The sequence below is a fragment of the Salvelinus namaycush genome, chromosome 8, assembly GCF_016432855.1.
Source record: "Salvelinus namaycush isolate Seneca chromosome 8, SaNama_1.0, whole genome shotgun sequence".
NCBI classification, from domain to species: Eukaryota; Metazoa; Chordata; class Actinopteri; order Salmoniformes; family Salmonidae; genus Salvelinus; species Salvelinus namaycush.
The window spans coordinates 7,011,393-7,032,592 of NC_052314.1; the positions used below are offsets into that span (position 1 = coordinate 7,011,393).

A 21,200-nucleotide genomic window follows, 5' to 3' on the forward strand; every position below is an offset into this window, starting at 1 on the left:
TATGAATGAATGAATGTTTGGCAGTGTTTGGAACTGTCGATCTGCGGTCAAGAACGTAGAGTTCATCTCAGCCTATGCTGCCCTTCAGTCCCTCGACTTTTTGGCCCTGACAGAGACATGATCACCCCAGAGAACACTGCTACTCCAGCTGCTCTCCCATTCTCTCATAATCTGAGAGCATCTGGTCGTCGCGGTGGTGGCACAGGACTACTCCCTCACCTGTCCATCTCCTCATTTGAATTCCATGCGGTCACTTGTCCACTTAAACTTAAAGTTGTCATGTATCGCCCCAACTAGCTGTCGTGGAAATTACCCCCAGGGACTCAAAGTCAAACTTTTAAATTAATCATTATTTTTTATCAGCAAGCTGGAGAGGTTCCAACAAACTTAATGCACCATAGTACTCATCTGTCAGGAGCTCTCTAGGGGCAGTCCTGTTAGTTCTCTTATAATAAGACTACAGAAAAATTCATGTCAGAATTAGATTAGACGTTCGATATAACAGGTGAAATGGTTTAATTAAAACATTTTCAGTGCAGGGCCTCCCGAGTGGCGCAGTGGTCTAAGGCACGCTGTGCCACTAGAGATCCTGGTTCGAGTCTAGGCCCTGCCGTGACCGGGAGGCTCTGTCGCACAATTAGCCCAGTGTCGTCCGGGTTAGGGGAGGGTTTGGCAGGCCAGGATGTACTTGTCCCATCGCGCTCTAGCGACTCCTGTGGCGGGCCGGGCGCATGCACGGTCGCTAGGTGTACAGTGTTTCCTCCGACACATTGGTGCGGCTAGCTTCCGGGTTAAGCAGTGCGGCTTGCCTGGGTCATCTTTCGGAGGACGCTTTTCTGACTGTCCATCAACTCCTGACGAAACCCTACATCACAGCCACTAACATACCTGGAATCGTTACATTGTAGACGCAGCAGGAGAGAGTGGGTTCGTCATTGTGGCACGTTCAGAGATCGATTCATAGACAGTCATCTCAAATAATTCATAGATTTTAAACAAAACACTGCCTGTCATAGAAACTCACCTTCCATCGCATTAATATTGCCTGTCTAATGAGTTTAGGAAGCCAAGCTAGAGCTCTGATATTCACAGCGATGGGGGGGCATACATTTTGATCAAGAGAGACCTTTAGAAAATATGCACATTTTCTAACACTAAATATACAAATATGCATTTTACAGTTATAAGGAAGGTGAAATCTTAGTTTTATAAAATGATTATATTAAATGTAGTCATGTCAAGCCTTATTCAGCTTTTTTGAATAGGAAATACCTAATTTTCATAATATTTGTACTGTATGCTTGTCCTCAAAACACCTCAGCAATTTAGAAGGGTTAATCTCACCCTTGGAGTAAGCAGCATTACTGTTTATGGCCCTGTCATGATAAATAATGACTTTTGGGGATTACGTAGATTTTTTTTTTTAACGCAGATTGATTTAGACAATGCAGATTTCTTAAAGCTAAGGCGACCCCTGTGTCCATTTTCCAAAAAACATCTGAAACCCTGCCTCAAAGAATATCTTAAATAATTCCACATATTGTCTGCAGCCAACAGGAAGGCATCATTTGCCACGCCCACAACCCCCATCCCTTGCTAACTTTGCCACTGCTTGAAAAAAAAGTAGTAGATTCTTGACTTCACAAATCTTAGTAAAATAACCAGTGGTGTCTAGTGGTATGCAACACAAATCAACTTCATTTCTCATTATTTCAATTCACAAGATAGAATGAACACACGTGTCAGACGTCCAATTAAACGCCGGCTGAGTAAGCATTCCCTCGGCGGCTGATGTCTGACCGCAACGCCGATGATGGCTGTAGTGTTGCTTTTTAAACAATTAAATGTCTCCACATTGTGTCCGGACTTCCTTTTCCTCCACTATATTTAGAAACCAGTAAGCATTATGACGACAACTTGATGGCAGTAGCTGAGCCTGTATAGCCAGCTACCTACTATAGCTAACCAGCAAGCTAGCTAGCAAAGCAAACGGGATAGGCCAAATATTAGCTTTAGCTGGCTGGAATATAAGAGGTCAGCAAACATTTTGCCCTCGTACTCCAGGAACGTACGTCTGCCAACTTTATAATGAGGTTTTGTAGTCAACAATCTGACCAAATGAAGAGAATTTACATAGGGCTAAGCTTTCACCGAGCCAGAATGTTAATTCACCAGACTTGCAGGGATTGGCTTGTTACTCAATTATTTATTGCTTAAGCAAGCTTACTCATAATCACAATGGAAAAGATAAGGAATGACAAGAAGCCCTGATATCAAATTGTATTACAGAGTAGTGACAAGTGTAGCATGGGACATTTCCAGATGACATTTAGGCTCCGTCATATTTCAATCCTACATTCTTTAAAAAGAAAAATGACAGAGCAATATCTGAGGATCGATTTGCCTCACCTCTGCTTGGCAAATCACGTCAAGCAGATAGCATTCAGTGGGTGGCCAAACACATGAAATGTCAAATCAATAAAAAATTAAAAAATAATTCCCACCGGTCAACAGATGTGGTCTGAATCAATAAAAGTGATGATGTCCAGTGAAAATAGGAGATGGAGAAATGAAAATAAAAAACAAACAGGAAGAGGGCTGTGGTGTTTATGGCCTCCTACAGTGCATTGTTCCAGCCACTCCACCCTCGCCGCGACCTCAGAGGAAGCATGTAATTGCCTTCCCCACAGGGGATTTCACCAGGGGTTGGAGGGAGGAGAAAACAGGCACCATGAATGAGCGAGTTAAGCCAATCTATCACTCGCACATTTAATCTGTAGCGAAAGACGCAGCAATTCCAAAACAGCAATTTAGGGCAGAAAAGGGATGACATGCCAAGGGAAAGGCATGTGTGGGATAATTCTTTCAAACCAAATCTGAGTCATTACAGTTCATCATAAAAAGCCTGACTAAAAAGTTTTTTGTTTTTTTTAAGTGCATCAAATCTGCAGTCATTAGTAAGACTGAAACGATACTGACAAAAGCTGTGCCTAAATGGACGGGAGTTTTTTTGCCCTCCATTGACGACCTTCTGAAATCAACACCCTTGAAGTATGTCTGCATTTCACAAGACTATCCGTGTTAAAACAGGTGTAAATCATGAGCAGATACCTGTAGAGTACAATGGTTAGCCGTTTAAAATGTGCTTGCTGCGTGAGATCTGCAAGCCAGCAGGTGGTCCATGAGCAATGGAGCCAAAAGCACCTTATATGATTTTACGAAATGATTGTGTGGGTTCGGGACCAGTACGGAAAAAGTATGAAAATGTTGCGTGCTAAATGACTTTATTTTTATGTAAATATCATGAAGTTCAATAAAGAGATTGTAAATGCAGGTACTTCTCTGCAATAATAGAATCAGTTATTAGCCTATTGATTTCAAAATAAGGTTTTGTTTGAAATATGGAAAACTCAAATCAGCCTACATCGCAAACTATGGTCAGAAGGCTAAGAGTTGATTATGCTTACTAGTCGCTTGATACTGCCTGAGCTATTTCCAATCTAATTTAAGAATTGTATTAAGACATGTGGGATGAAAAAAAAAAAAATATATATATATATATATATGAAAAGGTCAAATTAAAATATCTATTCTAGCCTTACAGCAAACCAACAGCAACAGGCTCGGTGGCATTTCCACTGCTACAGTCTGCAATCTAGCACACAGCTCGCTAACTGCTAACAGGTCCCTCATTCTTCCCCAGTCCTGTCCACTGAGCCAAGCAGCTCTGTGGGTGGGGGGGAAGGGAATCCTGGGAAACATGCTGAGCCCTGCTGAGTGCTGCTGCTGTTTGCTCTGAAAACACTGCCTCATGCCGGCCCCGGATTAGCCAACAGTATGGGTTGGTGTTCGGTCAACCAGACACACAGTAAAACACACTCATTAACCTGTAATAGAAAGAACAGGAAGAAAAACAAACCAAACAGATGGCTAATGTGTGCAACGTTGACAGATGAAACTAACATTACAAGACTAAGATAGAAGGTGAACAAGTAAAGCTGTCAGTAGTCATTGGGCTAGTTTACATCTGTTCATTTAACATGACCACAGTGAGGAAATTCACTTTTTCATCCACTAGCCACTGTGATAATAAAAATAATATTATATATATTTTTATTATTATATATATATATATATTATTATTTATTTTTTTATTTTTTTTTTATCAGCCACTCAGATTTTTTTTGCGGCCAAAATATGTTATCATTCCAACAAAAAAATAAGTAAAAAACATGAGCATGCTTTCTGTTTTTATAAAACAAGAAATTCGGGCATAAAATTATAAACACCCGCCAAATCCAGGTAGATTTAGGTATTGGAGGGTAAGAATGTCTATTTCACCAGCCACGTTGACGGGTAGTCAATTTGCAATGATCTACAGTGAGTGTCACATTTGTTAAATAAAAAAAGTCAAGTATGAGTGCGAGTAAGAGTCCTAAAAATGCTGCAATAGCTGTTTTTCAAACTTTTTCTGCTTCTTAGCCGCTAATCACACAAAGAAATAGGAATCCTATATCCCACCCCGGGCAAAAACACTGCCTGGCGGGGGAGCTGAATGAGTGAAGTGCTGACAGTTTCATTTTTGGTCTTATTCAATCAATCAATCAATCAATTTTATTTTATATAGCCCTTCGTACATCAGCTAATATCTCGAAGTGCTGTACAGAAACCCAGCCTAAAACCCCAAACAGCTAGTAATTATTTACTCTAAAGACTACAAAGTGAGACTTTGTCAGCGTGTTTTTTTGGGGCTATTTACATGGGTTTAGTTCACAAGCTCTGTTGTTTTTCCAACGTTAGTTTCAGTCTGCTGCTGTAACTGATAGCGAAAAAGACGCCCTAGTCAGATCCCAAATCTCACAGACACAGACAGTAGTGACAGGACTCAAATGGCCCCGTTACCACAGTAACCTCCCGGCCTTTAAGGGGCAGCTGAAAATTTTATCTATGATATATTTAGATCAAAAGACTATTCTAGTAGTAGTCTTCACTCTGACCATTAAAAAATGAACAATTGAGCAATATACCACATTACCTCTTACTAATACATGACTTGTTTTAGAAACAATACAACGCAGTCATCCCTTAGTTTTCTGATGTAATTATGGCCCAATAAATATTTGGGCTGGTAATAAAAATGAGTGGCTGATTTTATTTTTATCTAGGTTCCACAGTGGCTGGTGAGCCAAAAAGTTTAGGCCCTGCAAGAGATGTATTACTTGTAATGGTATATTGCTTAATTTCATTTTTGTGACCTGTGTATTTTAACCAATGTATGTTAAAGCAAAAAAATGTAAATACAATGGTAAAAAAACAGAAACAGTTCTACAACTGAACATCAATAATCAACAAAGTGCCTGACAAACAGCTGAGTGATGTGGCTTAGTTATTATAGCTCAGGGGTCGACGCTGAATTTATTTTACAAGGAGTGCTTCCAAGTAGAACTATAGAAGCACAGAAACAAAGGTTTAGGAGCTCAATCAAGCACCATCAGTTGGTGGGACAAAATGTCACAGCTGCCCCTTTAAAACCTTTTCATGTGGGACTTGCAAATATCTAACAGTCGCCACAGAGCGAGTTTTTTTTATTTTTATACACGTGATGTCAGAATGCACTCCCTGTTCCAAAATGTGATTGGTACGCAACAGGACAGTTATCCCCCGCTGCCCTCAAACCAACAAGTTTTATGTTCTATGAGTTTGAATTGAGGTGTGTATCAGCCTCAATAATTCACATAGAAGTAGCCCATTTCACTGTTGCGGACAACTCATAAGTTTGAAGCTTTTATTAGCCTTACAAACTTCTCTCTTCAAGGAGAGCCCAAGCACTTCCCCAGTGTTTCCGCAGATCAAGTATGCAGACATTTGCAAAGTCTTGCAAACTTTTCCCCATACATTTTCTATCTGGCACCTCGCATTGCTTTCATTGTTGTTTTCCTTACAAACAATTTTGGACATGTGTTCCTACCAAAGTAAGTGCCTTATTTTCTGTATATCCTGTTGTCATTTCTACTGTAGTATGTACAGTTGAAGTTGGAAGTTTATATACAACTTGGACAAATACATTAACTCAGTTGCCCAATTCCTGACATTTAATCCTAGTAAAAATTCCCTGTTTTAGGTCAGTTAGGATCACCACTTTATTTTAAGAATGTGAAATGTCAGAATAGTAGTAGAGAGAATTATTTATTTGAGCTTTTATTTCTTTCATCACATTCCCAGTGGGTCAGAAGTTTACAGGTTTGTAGACCTTGCTCGCACATGCTTTTTCAGTTCTGCCCACAAATGTTCTATGGGATTGAGATCAGGGCTTTGTGATGGCCACTCCAATACCTTGACTTTGTTGTCCTGCAGCCATTTTGACACAACTTTGGAAGTATGCTTGGGGTCATTGTCCATTTGGAAGACCCATTTGCGACCAAGCTTTAACTTCCTGACTGATGACCTGATATGTTGCTTCAATATATCCACATAACTTTCCTACCTCTATTTTGTGAAGTGCACCAGTCCCTGCTGCAACAAAGCACCCCCACAACATGATGATGCCACCCCCATTCTTCACAGTTGGGATGGTGTTCTTTGGCTTGCAAGCCACCCCCTTTTTCATCCAAACATAACGATGGTCATTATGGCCAAACAGTTCCATTTTTTTGTTTCATCAGACAAGCGGACATTTCTCTAAAGTACGATCTTTGTCCCCATGTGCAGTTGCAAACCGTAGTCTGGCTTTTTATGGCGGTTTTGGAGCAGAGGCTTCTTCCTTGCTGAACGGCTTTTCAGGTTGTCAATATAGGACTTGTTTTACTGTGGATATAGATACTTTTGTACCCGTTTCCTCCAGCATCTTCAAGGTCCTTTGCTGTTGTTCTGGGATTGATTTGCACTTTTCGCACCAAAGTACGTTCATCTCTAGGAGACAGAAAGCGTCTCCTTCCTGAGCGGTATGACGGCTGCGTTGACGCATGGTGTTTATACTTGCGCGAACTATTGTTTGTACAGATGAACGTGGTACCTTCAGGCGTTTGGAAATTGCTCCCAATGATGAACCAGACTTGTGGAGGTCTACAATTTTTTTCTGAGGTCTTGGCTGATTTCTTTTGATTTTACAATGATGTCAAGCAAAGAGGCACTGAGTTTGAGGTTAGGCCTTGAAATACATCCACAGGTACACCTCCAATTGACTCAAATGATGTCAATTAGCCTATCAGAAGATTCTAAAGCCATGACATTTTCTGGAATTTTCCAAGCTGTTTGAAGGCAGTCAACTTAGTGTATGTAAACTTCTGACCAACTGGAATTGTGATACAGTGAATTATAAGTGAAATAATCTGTCTGTAAACAATTGTTGGAAAAATTACTTGTGTCATGCACAAAGTAGATGTCCTCATAGACTTGCCAAAACTATAGTTTGTTAACAAGAAATGTGTGGAGTGGTTGAAAAATAAGTTAATGACTCCAGCCAAAGTATATGTGTAAACTTCCGACTTCAACTGTATTTATGTATGTATGTACAGTGCATTCGGAAAGTATTCAGATTCCTTGACTTTTTCCACATTTTGTTACGTTACAGCCTTACTCTAAAATGGATTACACACAATATCCCATAATGACAAACCAAACACCGTTTTTTAGAAAATTGTTGCAAATGATTAAAAAAAGAAAGGAATATCACATTTACATAAATATTCAGACCCATTTACTCAGTACTTTGTTGAAGCATCATTAATAGCCTTTGTCAATTCAACAAATTTCTACACGTGGCCTTTGCATGAAAAAAAACTGTTCCCAAATGCTCTGTTGAAATAGATATTCTTATCTGCCAATGACAAAATCTACCCGCATTTGGCAAATGTTAATTTCCAACCCTGAACGTGGCTCTCATTTTTGAAAGGATCGATAGTTTCTTTAACAATTTTTGGATATAAAATACAACAGTAATTCTTTGACAGCTGTATTGACACCATTCAGAAACAGAAAAAGCATATTCAGAAGCGTACCCTTCAGTAAGAACTAGCCGTGCGATTCTCTGCTTCCCTTTCAGCTAGCTAGCTTGCAAACGTAATGTTGGATTGCTAGCTGAAAGAGAAACACACAAAACGTACCCTATGATAGCTTTCAACTTAGGGCAACAATACAAGGCTGTGAGAATAGTCTCCTTTATTTCAAGATGTCAAGTACGAGCATTGACTCCAGTAATTAACTGGCTCACGTCATCCTAAAGCGTCTCATCTCATTGTAAACCCTAGATCCTCCAATTAGCACTCAGTGCTATGAGATGTCTACGCCATATTTAACAAGATGGCAACATCACCACACTTCCCGGTACTAATAAGCTATTCGTTGGAATCCATTCAAAACTGACAATCTGTTTTTACTTCAATGGCTTCAACTAACTAGCTTCAGAATGACTTCATCAGTTTGGCCTATTAGCCTAAATCAATAAGGCCTGGTCTAACAAATCCACACTGCTAGCAGACCGGGCTTGACTAGTCCGCAACTAACGCATCTGAAGAAACTCTACAGGTTTTTTGCAACAGACAAAGTGAAAACACAATAGGCTTTTATTTGCAGGCCATAGGCTATCCTTCAGACAATTATGTAATTGTACAGTGCTTGTGTGGAAATGCCATAGGGTTAAAGCTGCAATATGTCACTTTTCTGGGCTACCCGGCCAAATTCGCATAGAATTTGTGTTATAGATCTGTCATTCTCATTGAAATCAAAGTATAAGAAGCGGTAGATCTATTCTATACGGACAATTTCTATGCTTCCCGTTCTTAAGTTTTGTTTTTTGCGTCTTTTACTTTCGTTTTTGTACAGCAGCTTCAAACATCTGAAATCTATTTTTGGTTATGGAAAATATAGTTCACAGCAGTTTAGATGGAACAATGATTCTCTGCACCGTACTTGCTTGTTTTGTCACAAACTGAAATTAGGCTGACTTAGAATTTTAGTAACTAGGAAATGGCGGAGCGATTTCTGCATAGTGCAACTTTAACCCATAGTTATGATTGCAAATGAGCAGGCTGTAAAGTCAGTTTGCGCCATCACAATTTTGCCTAGCACAAGAAAGGTTTTGTTCCATCGATCCCAGTAATCCTAGCCAGCGACATTACCAAAATAATCCCACATTAAACTGTAAACAAAGCTACTTCTCATTCTAGAGGGCACTCAATCTTATTGATTCATTCAGCTGCCTGATTCCTCTCTCACAGTATCTTCAGGGCGTCTAACTAAAAAACACTTTCATTCATCACATCAGCCTAAGGAACAAAGCTTCAACCCTGCTTATTATGGAGAAACTGTACTCACTGGGGAGCGCAGGACAAGAGTTATTGCCACAGTGATGTGTATTCAAAAAGGAACGTGTCTGAAATTCTTTAAAGGCCCTCATGTAATCTAGGGGAGAAATACAGTCCGATGCTCAAAACATTTGCCTTTCCTCCACCCTCCAGAGACAATAAGCCTGGACACCAAATTGGCACACGATAGAACATTCCTAGAGAAAAGGTTTTGATGACATTTAAGTACCAGAGACACAGAGGTTAACTGTGGACAGGTTATGTGGTCTGTCAATCAAAAATGAAGAATGTTGTGGTGAACTGTGACTTCCAGTGTTAACCACAGAGCCGAATGACGTCGTAGGGCCTAGGCTTACATCCTCACACCCACCTGCCAGCCATCACGGAACGTTCCAGAAGGCTCTGGCTGGGCTATGGAACCAGAGCCGTGTGACATTCAATACACGGGCCGTAACTGATGGGACTGCAAGCCTAAAGCTGCAGATGAGACACTGCAAGCCTGTCAGCAGTGTCCTGACTCCTGTCACAGGTCTGTACTCTTCAGTTTACTCTCCCTTCTTTCCTCAACACTGAGTTCTTACTGGCTGTCACTCTGCTGTCAGACGCAGCGTCAGAAGAAGGAAGAGAAGAACACTAAGCATTTTCCACAAGTTAATAGAGTAGCCAGCCAAACAGAAAAAGTAGCCAGCCAAACAGAAAAAGTAGCCAGCCAAACAGAAAAAGTAGCCAGCCAAACAGAAAAAGTAGCCAGCCAAACAGAAAAAGTAGCCAGCCAAACAGAAAAAGTAGCCAGCTAGGTTCCCCCGGGACCGTGGGGGGGGGGGGGGGGGGGGGGTTGTCCCCCTTGGTTGAATTTGTTTTTCTGAAATGAGCTCTATTTTGGTGGCCTCTGATACATCATAATGCCTTGATTACACCCGAAATACACAGCAAAATGATTTAATACTTTATTCACTTTACCTCCCAGATTGGAAAAATGTGTTTACAATTTCAAATGTATGAATTCAGTGTATTGTTAGTTTTTTGCGATATTGTCTAGGCCTATATGATCTGGACTATTTTCTAAGTAAGAGAGCATTTAAGAAAAATATACATTTTTTACATTAACCTATCTAGTTAAAGGTTAAATAAAAAATAATTGAGATTAAAGTGTTAGTTTTACTGCAAGATATTAACTGCCACAATGATGTTTGTTCTTCAAAACTATGTATTTTACTAAAACAGAAACAATTATTTAATAGCCCACCTTATCTTAAAATAAATTAAAGAGCCATTTTCATGAAAAAAAACTCACTTTTTCATTGGAAAAAAGAGCTACTGAGTAAATACTGCAATGTGGGTTGGATTGAATTGAGCCCCTACCTCTTCATTTTCAAGGTGATAATTGCATTTTTCTTCCCAACACAATACCGCAATAAATGTGAGTCCACAGTTCAAAGATCTTCTTTGCTTGTTATTGCACACCGTTGGAAGGATTTGAACTTACATCGCAAGGGGTAATGGATGTCAGGAACTCGGTACCCGACAGCCGGCGCTAATGGAAAACACCGCACTTTTAATTCCCTCTGAGCTGAGGAGTACAGCCAGCCTTCAAAACACAACTCTATTTAAATGATTTAACGGAGATATAACCAAGTGGAGGAGAATCCCAGAAATCCCCTGGTTATGCTTAAATAGGCAGTAAGACACTCAAGATGGTAGATTAGTTTACAAATTCTACTAATACCAAGCAAAGTCATGAATGATCGTAATATCTTAGCATTACCAGCGATGGTTAAAAGTGTCCATCCATGACGGCTTCGATAGTTGAACAAACAGTATCAGACATTAAAAGACCTCAAATAAAAAAATCATTTTGAATCAACACCCAGTCACCTCAGTAGGAGGTGACCCATTCAGGGTTTCCGTTAGCCGGTAATAGCCAGCTTTTGGGTGATTTATTTACATTTTTTAAAGACAATAAATACAACTGACACTTGCCAATTGTCTGGGAGAAGAAATACAAATCCCATTGCAAAACAATGCTTTTTTAATCCCATTCATTGAAGGAAATACATTTGACCGGTCAATAGGTTAATAAGCCTAATTTAGTGGAATTAAATTGCCGCTTACGTTTTCATTAGTTGTGTTTATGACACGCGCAAAGCATACAGCTACAGATACAGAGCTTATGAGCGGAAAATCTGTTAGACAGCGCGAGAGCTGCTGCTACAGCTTCTTAAACAGCTCCTTCATTCCTGCTGGAGCCAAATGTGCTTTTATAAGCCCAGTCACTGCGTAACAAATTCTAAATGCAATCACGTGTTAAAAGCCATTTTGTTGGCCACGATTAAAAATAGCTAAAAAAAATAAATCTTCTTCCTCAAATGGTAATTGCCGCGCGCTTCCCATTCCAGAGCCTATATGCAACAACAAGCAGGCTTCAGCGTTGTCACATCACTTTGAAAAGAGCCGGAGGCCGTGTGCATTTTGAAAACGGAGCGTTTCACTTCATATTATGAGGCATGTCTTACCTTGCTTCAAAGTCAAATCCGACCATACAAACGTGGAGGCAATTATTTTATAAAGACTTCCATATGCCATTTGAAACCAGTCTTATTTCTCTCATGTCATAGTGGTTTTCTAAAATCAACTTTCTTTCATTGTCCAGTAGCCAAAGGCACATTCCTAGTTATATTAGCAACCCATGCTAGTTGTAGCATCTTTAGATCTCCCCTCTTTCAACATTTCGAATGGATATTTTCATCTCTTGTCACATGAAACCGCTCGCATGTGCGGTGTGCTTTTGACAACAGTGTTTTCCTGCTTATTGCATTACGGGAACGAACATTCGCGCGCATCCCTACTGCCTCGCGCGCGCATCCCTACTGCCTCGCGCGCGCATCCCTACTGCCTCGCGCGCGCATCCCTACTGCCTCGCGCGCGCATCCCTACTGCCTCGCGCGCGCATCCCTACTGCCTCGCGCGCGCATCCCTACTGCCTCGCGCGCGCATCGCTGCAGAAATAATAGTTTAACATTTTAAGCTAAACGTTCAGATCTGTTGCAACAGCTTTATAAAGTTGTTTTAATGTACCCTACTGGTTGTACGAATTTCAGATCTACGGTCCCACAACTGTCCCAGAGTGAGTTTGGAAGTAGGCTATTTCTTTCTGGCACAGAACGGCATGCCGACCCATAGAGTACACAGAACGGCATGCCGACCCATAGAGTACACAGAACGGCATGCCGACCCATAGAGTACACAGAACGGCATGCCGACCCATAGAGTACACAGAACGGCATGCCGACCCATAGAATATAGTTTTCTACTATGGGGGGGGGGGGTAGTAGATTGACATAGGCTAGTGATTTTGATTGGCGGAGGAAAACAGTAAACGTGGCAGTTATTATAACATTTTCAAAGTGCGCATCGGAATTCTGTAAGAAGGACGCAGGTCGTGTTACGTCATCGAGATCTGTTTAGATGAATGACCGTAATTAAAATGTGTTTTCTGTTATTCCGAGCACTGTGGGTGGACGGCCTAATCAGGTTACACACCAAAATGCATATAGGTCTGGTAAATTTCTCAATGTCTGTTCAATTTAAAATGCTACTAGTCAAAATGTCCGGTGCCACATTTTCCCCTAACGGCACCCCTGGTACATTATGCATTCAGAAACACCCAGTCATTTTCTCAGTAGTAGTACCATTATGCATTCTGAAAGGAAGACTCTGAATACCCTCCAAGGCACTCGAGAAGAAGGTTCCGTTAGGGACTCTGAATAGATGGAAAGAAAGCTTCATTAGGGCAGATTTATTCAAAGGCTGTTCTTATGGTGGTTGTTCCAGGAGCTCAATACCACTTGTTTGGCAAATTATTTTAAAATGTGTAGCCAAATGGAAGTCCTGTGCTAGCTGACACACGATTCACATCCACCTATTCCTGACTATGAAAGTCTGCTGGTTTTGTCAAGAGCTGTATTATGCAAAGGGATGTGCAAGGAATATAAACAATCATAGACAGTCCTAAACTCATATTGCAAGGTTAACAATGCAATTGATTTTCACAAGATGTTTTGCAATTGATCAAAGCTTCTAAGCTCCGGGTCATACAGGCCAGCATTGCTAAGGCAAGATAGACTAAAATACTGGGCTAGTTAAAGCAGGAAACAGGTTTCAGACACCTAGACAAACAATCCTGACCGTCAGTGTACCCTGTTTTTGGTACTGTTATTGGGTGCATACACTTCATGATACTAGGTAGGCCATCATTGTAAATAAGAATTTGTTCTTAACGGACTTGCCTACTTAAATAAAGGTATTTCAAAAAATGTAATTAGAAAAATTCTAAAAACTGGCTAGTGTTTCTCCTCTCGTCTCTCCTGACATCAGCTGTTAAAATGTGAACTAGGCTTACTTTTACTTTACTGCTTATTGGGTAAAAGTTTGTCAATTTGAAAATGAAATTACGTCAGTTACGCGATTATACAATTACCATGGCACAGCCATGATGACTAACTAGCCTAGCTTAAGCCTGGTAAACCAATATGAACATGACAACTTAAGCCCGTCCGTTCACTACACGACTTTCAAAAATCTCTGAGCGTCTCACATTAAACGACCATCTTTTCTGTATTTTTGGGGGGGGTCTTGTCAACGTGGTGTTGAGCACACTAAATGATGTGGCACAGGCAGGGGGAGGGGGGGTCACACACTACAAGGTTCTTCACTTGGTCGTGAGGATTCTCCATACCACGCTGTCTCACCAAAACAATGTAGCCAAAGATTATAGGGTCCCCTAGGAAACACTGACCAACACTTTATTTCCTACCCAGTTTTGATCTAAATCTCAAATTGCAACATTTGGTTTAAAATAAAGCCTAGTATTTTTGCCCATATCGTGGCAGTGTGGAAATGAGCTCAAATGAGTGCAGGAAATGCAGAAATTGATGGAAATGCAGGAAGTTATTTTTGGTTGAAGTTGAATTGAACAGTATAAACCAATCAGAATGGAGAAAGACACTTAGAATATGTTTTGCCACCCTAGGATCACTCACTACTCATAAAACAAATTTACAACTTTTATTAAATCAGAAACATAAAATGCTGTCAAATGTGAAAAATACCATGACATGATATTGTGGGCATATCGCCCAGCCCTAAGGCAGATGTTGGCTTACTTGCTTCTTGTCTATTTGTTTGCCGTGGCGTGTGATACCGCCCACTCACACCTCTTCATTGTTGAGGTGTTGCTGCTACTTTCCTGTTTGACTGGAGAATATAAAAAGCGTCTAGGCTGAGGGCTTAGGAAGAATGTTGTAAGTTCTAGACCATTTCCTCAATATTATTCTTGGACAATGGATATTAGCTTATTTATTGTAGTCCCAGAGATTTTTCAATCAGTGAAAAGAGAGACATCAATCCTTTATGCCTATTTCTGTCATTGTACAAATACATTCTCCAGCGTATCCATCCTCAAAGCGAAAGCCGTCTTTATTCTCAGAGGAGAACCGTGACCCTTTTACCTGTAGACCTTAAGCTGAATACATTTCAACGTTATTATGGAGTGCTTCCATAGACTCCTAGTCTGGCTGTTTGATAACCATTTTTCAGAGACACTTTGAAGACTAGACATGTATCAAAGTACACTGTAGTTTAATCCTATTGCCTACATTTTGTGCTATGCTCTCTTTCAATAGGCCTAAATGCTTCTCACTGACAAACATAACCGTGGCGATAGCAGCGATTCATTAACATAGCGTAATGTTTGTTCACCTCCCAGACCAGAGAAGCCTATTCTACCTTCTGAAGTGGCTCGTATCCAGTTAGGCAAATCCTTTAGCGTTTATGTGACTAGACCATGAACATTGCATGCAACATCGATTGCATGAATCAGAAATATCATGACTAACATTAGCGTGGCCTTGGGCATGTTATGGAGTCGTTGTTGAAAATTACATCCTGAGGTTTCATCGGTGTGTAAAATAACTACCTTCTACATTTTGCTGTTATTGTGTTTTTTGTGACAGTGTTTTTTCATTGTTGTTGCCAATTCATGCCCTCATTTATCTTAGTTGAGACCTATGATCTGATTAAATCACTCCATTGGTGCGTCACAAGGTCGCTGATATCCTTCGCTAGGTGACTTTAGTATAAAGGTCAGCTAAGTCTCACTCTCTTTTCACTTGCTATCATGCAGCCTCTTGGCTGAGACCCAGGTGGCCTATGGAAGAGGAGATTTGTTGTCAGAGTAAAAAGCAAACTGAAATTGCCCGATCTCACTGTACATCTGTTGGCCCTCATTCTGAGAGGTCGACCAGAAAGCGAGCAACTAACGTTTTGGAATGACAGCAACCCCAGGCTCGTATCTCCGATCATTAATCACAACCAATTGAATTTAGAATGAGAAGGATCATATTGGTGTAACCAAGGACTCGGATTTTTCTGTTGGCAATTGATTAATTTAATCCTCCAGAGGCTATGAGAAAGTAATATTATAATTTGACCTCAGGCTTTTATTTGTGATTGTTTTACATACGGAAAACACTTTTTATTAATTCAAAGAAATGTGAACTGATAGGCTAACGAACTGGATGGCACTCAAATAGTTTTTCCTCAAGGAGTTAAGGTTCCTTATTAACAACTTACGATAGAGGATAAACAATAGCATTTTGAGGAGCTTTACATTTACAAAGACTTTGACAAGTAGCAAGGCCCCCCCCCCCCAGGACATCTCCAGTGAGTATTTTAAAGCAGTGGTTGCATGACAGAATGTAGGCCTTGTCTAACGCTTACAGCAATCAAAGTCCTCTACTTGCTATGGCAGCCGTGAATTACATTGCACGCTAATGGCCCGTGGGACTGTGGTGTATTTTTAGTATCGGGCCTACCATTTTCATTTTATTGTATTTGCCATTTTAAACTTTAATAGTTACGCTCAGAGACATTAGGCCTATATGGGTAGTCGTTTAAAAAAAGTTGCGGTGTACCATCAGTTTTGCGGCTCAATACTGTCCAATGGCCTCCCAGCTCCAAAACCCTTTCTCACCAATAAAAAGAATGAGGGGGGGGAAAAAAATCAAGGCTCTTCAATACTAAGGATTATTGTCTAGAAGAAGAGGGCCATTGTGTATTGAGGTCACCTAGGCCTATAGTCTAGTTGTTGGTAAATCCCCATATAGGCTGTAGGCTACAAAAGGGGAACTATTGAAATGAGACGTCACATGATCTAATAATGAGAAAGCTCAGTCCTGACTTAGGCCTGTAGCCTAACCTTCTCCCTTTTCCATTGGCTAACCTTAACTCTGATATGCATAGAAAAAGTTTGAGGCTTTTAATATCAGAAACTGTTCACAACCCCACCATATGATCAACAGCCAGGGGTTATTCTTTATTTTGTTTGAGGATATGACAGTCTATTGCAATTCAGTCGCCCAGTATTTTTTGGGACGGTATTTCTTTCTGATCTATGGTTTGAAGTGACTGAAATATAGCTCGATAAAAGAGGAACCGCTATTAGCGGCCATCTGTTTTCCACGATTAGATTAACTAAACACTGCATTTGTGTTTGGGAGACTCTGTCCCAAACAAATGGTTGGTAGAAAGGTTTCTTATTGGCTCAACTTTTTCACACGTGATGTAGAATGTTGGTCCCCTTAACCATTTCTCTTTTTTGAAAGTACAATCATTAGCCTACATCTGTCACATTATCAAAAGACCTGATTGGTTGCCGAGTGAACCACAGTTATTGGATAATTGTGATGTTGATTGGAACATCGCTCTTTTAACCCCACCCCATTGGTTGCTGAGTGAACCACTGAGTGAACCACAGTTATTGGATAATTGTGATATTGATTGGAACATTGCTCTTTTAACCCCCTACACGGACAAAGCGAGCAGTGTTAGGTGTAGTGTGAGTGCCTCTACACGTTGTTGGTACTGAAGACTAAACTGTGATACGGACAGTATTCCTTCACAGGATCGGTTGCACTTAAATGACCCATTGGCTGCACACCGACTGATGACACACCAGATAGGATTTATGTGCTCCAGCAGGGGACAGCCGGAGATCCCTGAAAGAGCAGTGAGCTGAGCTAGTAAAGCTGAGGCGTAATCATGACATGATTTTTTCTAATGTGTTCAGCATAAGGTAGAACAGTTCATGATGTGTTGTGGCGTGTGCTAGGCTGTGAAATGTTTCTCATATCTGAGCTAGTAAAGCTGAGGCGTAATCATGACATGATTTTTCTAATGTGTTCAGCATAAGGTAGAACAGTTCATGACGTGTTGTGGCGTGTGCTAGGCGGTGAAATGTTTCTCATATCTGAGCTAGAATGAAAGCTGAGCCTTTCGAGCAGTAGCCTATAGAGGACATGTAAGTCTAGCTATGTTGTCGTCATTCATTTGGCTAGGCCTATTTCAGTTAGCCTGGTTTCTTATGCCTATTAAAAAGGTGATGGCAAGATTCTACATCAGACATTTTGAAATAGCATAAAGCCACTAGACTATTTTGGCCCTGATTTAGCCGTCCCAGACAAGTTTTTTTTTTAGATCGGAGACAAAATATCCATATGATTGCCTCCTCGGGGCACAGCCATCACCGACACTCATTTAATGTGAGCAGGTCAGAGATGTAATCTGAGGGCAGATTAATAAACAAACGCATATTGTAATTATAGGAGGCTTGTGGATTTATGTTAAGATCAAAGGGGAAACAACACAATAGTCATCAGTGCTGCGTTGACCTTGCAGACTGAACACAAGTGTCTGGTGGTCAAGCAATAACAAACACACTGCTTGATTGACAGGGGGTGGGACTAGGTCTGTGTGGAAAGGACATGGAGAGAGAGAGAGAGGGAGGAGAGGAATGACTCAAGTAGCGGAGTAAAGTATTTTAAAAAATGGACGCCACATTTAACAAATCAAACATTCAAATACAGTGAAAGAAGGTCAAGTAAAAACCCAAACTGTTCCGTGCATAAATACCAGTGTACAGTAAAATACGGTATACCACCCAGGCCTACTTTGCCTTCAACTCCACTTAGCACAGATTAACCAGGCAGATAGCAGGGTGAGATGGGGGATCTGTTAATAACACAGCAAGCTTAGAAAGATTCCACTACATAGAGACATGACTACATGGAACTCTATTCCACATCGGGTAACAGATGCAAGCTGTAGAATCAGATTTTTTCTTTTTTAAATACACCTTATGCAACAGCGGGGACTGTGACAACAAAAACATAGGCGCAGACATACATACACACAACATACGCACTATATATATAACACACACATACATATAAACACACACACACGGATGTTGTGTTGTAGATATGTGGTAGTGGAGTAGGAGCCTGAGGGCACACACTTAGTGTGTGGTGAATTCTGTAATGAATTTATTGTAATGTTTTTAAAATTGTATTAACTGCCTTAATTTTGCCGGACCCCAGGAAGAGTAGCTGCTTCCAACTGCACGTCAACAAAATAATGTTTCCGGAATGCTTATCTTACTGGTGACTAACTAGAAATGAATTCAAAAGAATCTGAGAAAGTGGGTGTCATGGCTTACTGAAATGACATTGAACGACCCTCATGTGACTTACAAAAGTCTTTGTAAACATTGTGACTTACAAAAGTCTTTGTAAACACTTTGTAAACATTGTTTGACTTGGGTACAGAACACAAACTTACTTGGTTCTTCATTTCAGAATTTGTCTTAAACCTTTAAAAATGATTTTATAGAATGTTGTGGCATGCCGTTGAGGGCAACTAGGTGTACTGGATGCTGTACACACTTTATCCCATGATCACAACCAGCTGCAGGATTTAACATGGTGACCATAACAAGCCTGTTTGTAGTTCCTCAAGTTGCAGCAGGGAGAATCTTTTTTTTTTTTAAGACAATGCACCAAGAGAGAAAACAAAACATTCTACTTGCTAGACAGTAATGTGCCATTTAGCAGACTTTTAAATTTGATCCAAAGCGACTTAAGAGTTATGAATGCAAACATTTTACGTTAAGGGTGGTCCCGGGAAATCAAACCTACTATCCTGGTGTTGCAAGCTCCATGCTCAACCAACTGAGCTACAGAGGACCATAGACAATACTGTAACAATCCAGAGGAGACAGAGTCTAGAACACAGGTCGCCAAGATCAAGGGCTGCGGACATAACCATTAGTCCAAGAAAAAAGTCATCTCCCTTGGGGGAGCAGATGAATAGGCTAATCAAAGTGGCAGGTTTGTTAACACCAAACAGGAAGTATGACTTTCTTTTAAAGCAAATTCACACGCCTGCCTGTGATGACCATACCAGGTAATCCGACTTCTAACACCACTGTAGCAATTGGAGGGGGGAGGGGGTGGGGCAGTGTGAGGTCCCAAAGTGGGGATCAACCTCAGGTCACCAAGACCAAAGAACAGCAACAATAACCACTGTTAAAATAAATCTAGCCTCCTTGGTAGACTGGCTATTATCGATGGCAGTTTTGTTAATAATAGGGAAATGAGGATACCTAGTCAGTTGTCCAACTGAATGTATTCAACTGAAATGTGTCTTCCACATTTAACCCAACCCCTCTGAATCAGGGAGGTGGGGGAGGGGGCTGCCTTAAATCGACATCCATGTCTTCGGCACCCGGGGAACAGTGGGTTAACTGCCTCGCTCAGGAGCAGAACGACAGAGTTTTACCTTGTCAGCTCAGGGATTCGATCCAGCAACCTTTTGGTTACTGGCCAAAACGCCCTAACCAGTAATGCCTTGCAAACTTAACACAAAGAAATATAGATTGAATAAATGTTGATGGTAGACCTGTGATTTCACCACGCCTCTTTGACTTGAGTAATCCAACCAAGGAGCATGTTGGGTAGTCTGGGAGCCCTTTATAGAGTCAGGTAAGATGGCTCCCCAAGGCAAATACTGTGAAATACAGGACCAGTAAAACGTTTTTTTTAGTAGGTTGGCTCAGCCTTTTGCAAAGAACATGCTGATATCACTGTTATTTAGTGTACCAAAACATACTGTACCAGTCAAAAGTTGACACCGAATCTTTCAAGGGTTTTTCTTTATTTTTATGATTTTCTACATTGTAGAAACTATGAAATAACACATGGAATCATGTAGTAACCCCCAAAAAAGTGTTAAACAAAGTATGTATTTTATATTTGAGATTCTTCAAAGTAGCCACACTTTGCCTTGATGACAGCTTTGCACACTTGGCATTCTCTCCACCAGCTTCGTGAGCTAGTCACCTGGAATGCATTTCAATTAACAGGTGTGCCTTGTTAAAAGTTCATTTGTGGAATTTATTTCCTTAATGCATTTGAGCCAATCAGTTGTGTTGTGACAAGGTAGGGTTGGTAAACAGAAGACAGCCCTATTTGGTAAAAGACCCAAGTCCATATTATGGCAAGAACAGCTCAAATAAGCAAAGAGAAACGATAGTCCATCATTACTTTAAGACATGAAGGTCAATCAATCCAGAAAATTTCAAGAACTTTGAAAGTTTCTTCAAGTGCAGTCGCAAAAACCATCAAGCACTGTGATGAAACTGGCTCTCATGAGGACCACTACAGGAAAGGAAGACCCAAAGTTACCTGCTGCAGAGGATAGGTTCATTAGAGTTAACAGGCTCAGAAATTGCAACCCAAATAAATGCTTCACATAGTAACAGAGTTCAAGTAACAGACATCTCAAAATCAACTGTTCAGGGGTGACTGCGTGAATCAGGCCTTCATGGTCGAATTGCTGCAAAGAAACCATTACTAAAGGACACCAATAAGAAGAAGAGACTTGCTTGGGCCAAGGAACACACGCAATGGACATAAGACCGGTGGAAATCTGTCCTTTGGTCTGATGAGTCCAAATTTTAGATTTTTGGTTAAAACCGCTGTGTCTTTGTGAGACGCAGAGTAG

The 21,200-nt window shown here is 40.7% G+C and overlaps 1 protein-coding gene across 2 annotated transcripts in view; it reads right to left on the minus strand.

Moving 5' to 3' along the window:
- Positions 1-21,200, minus strand: part of LOC120052345 (zinc finger protein 609-like) — a 164,574-nt gene that overhangs the window by 141,568 nt on the left and 1,806 nt on the right. The window lies entirely within an intron of this gene.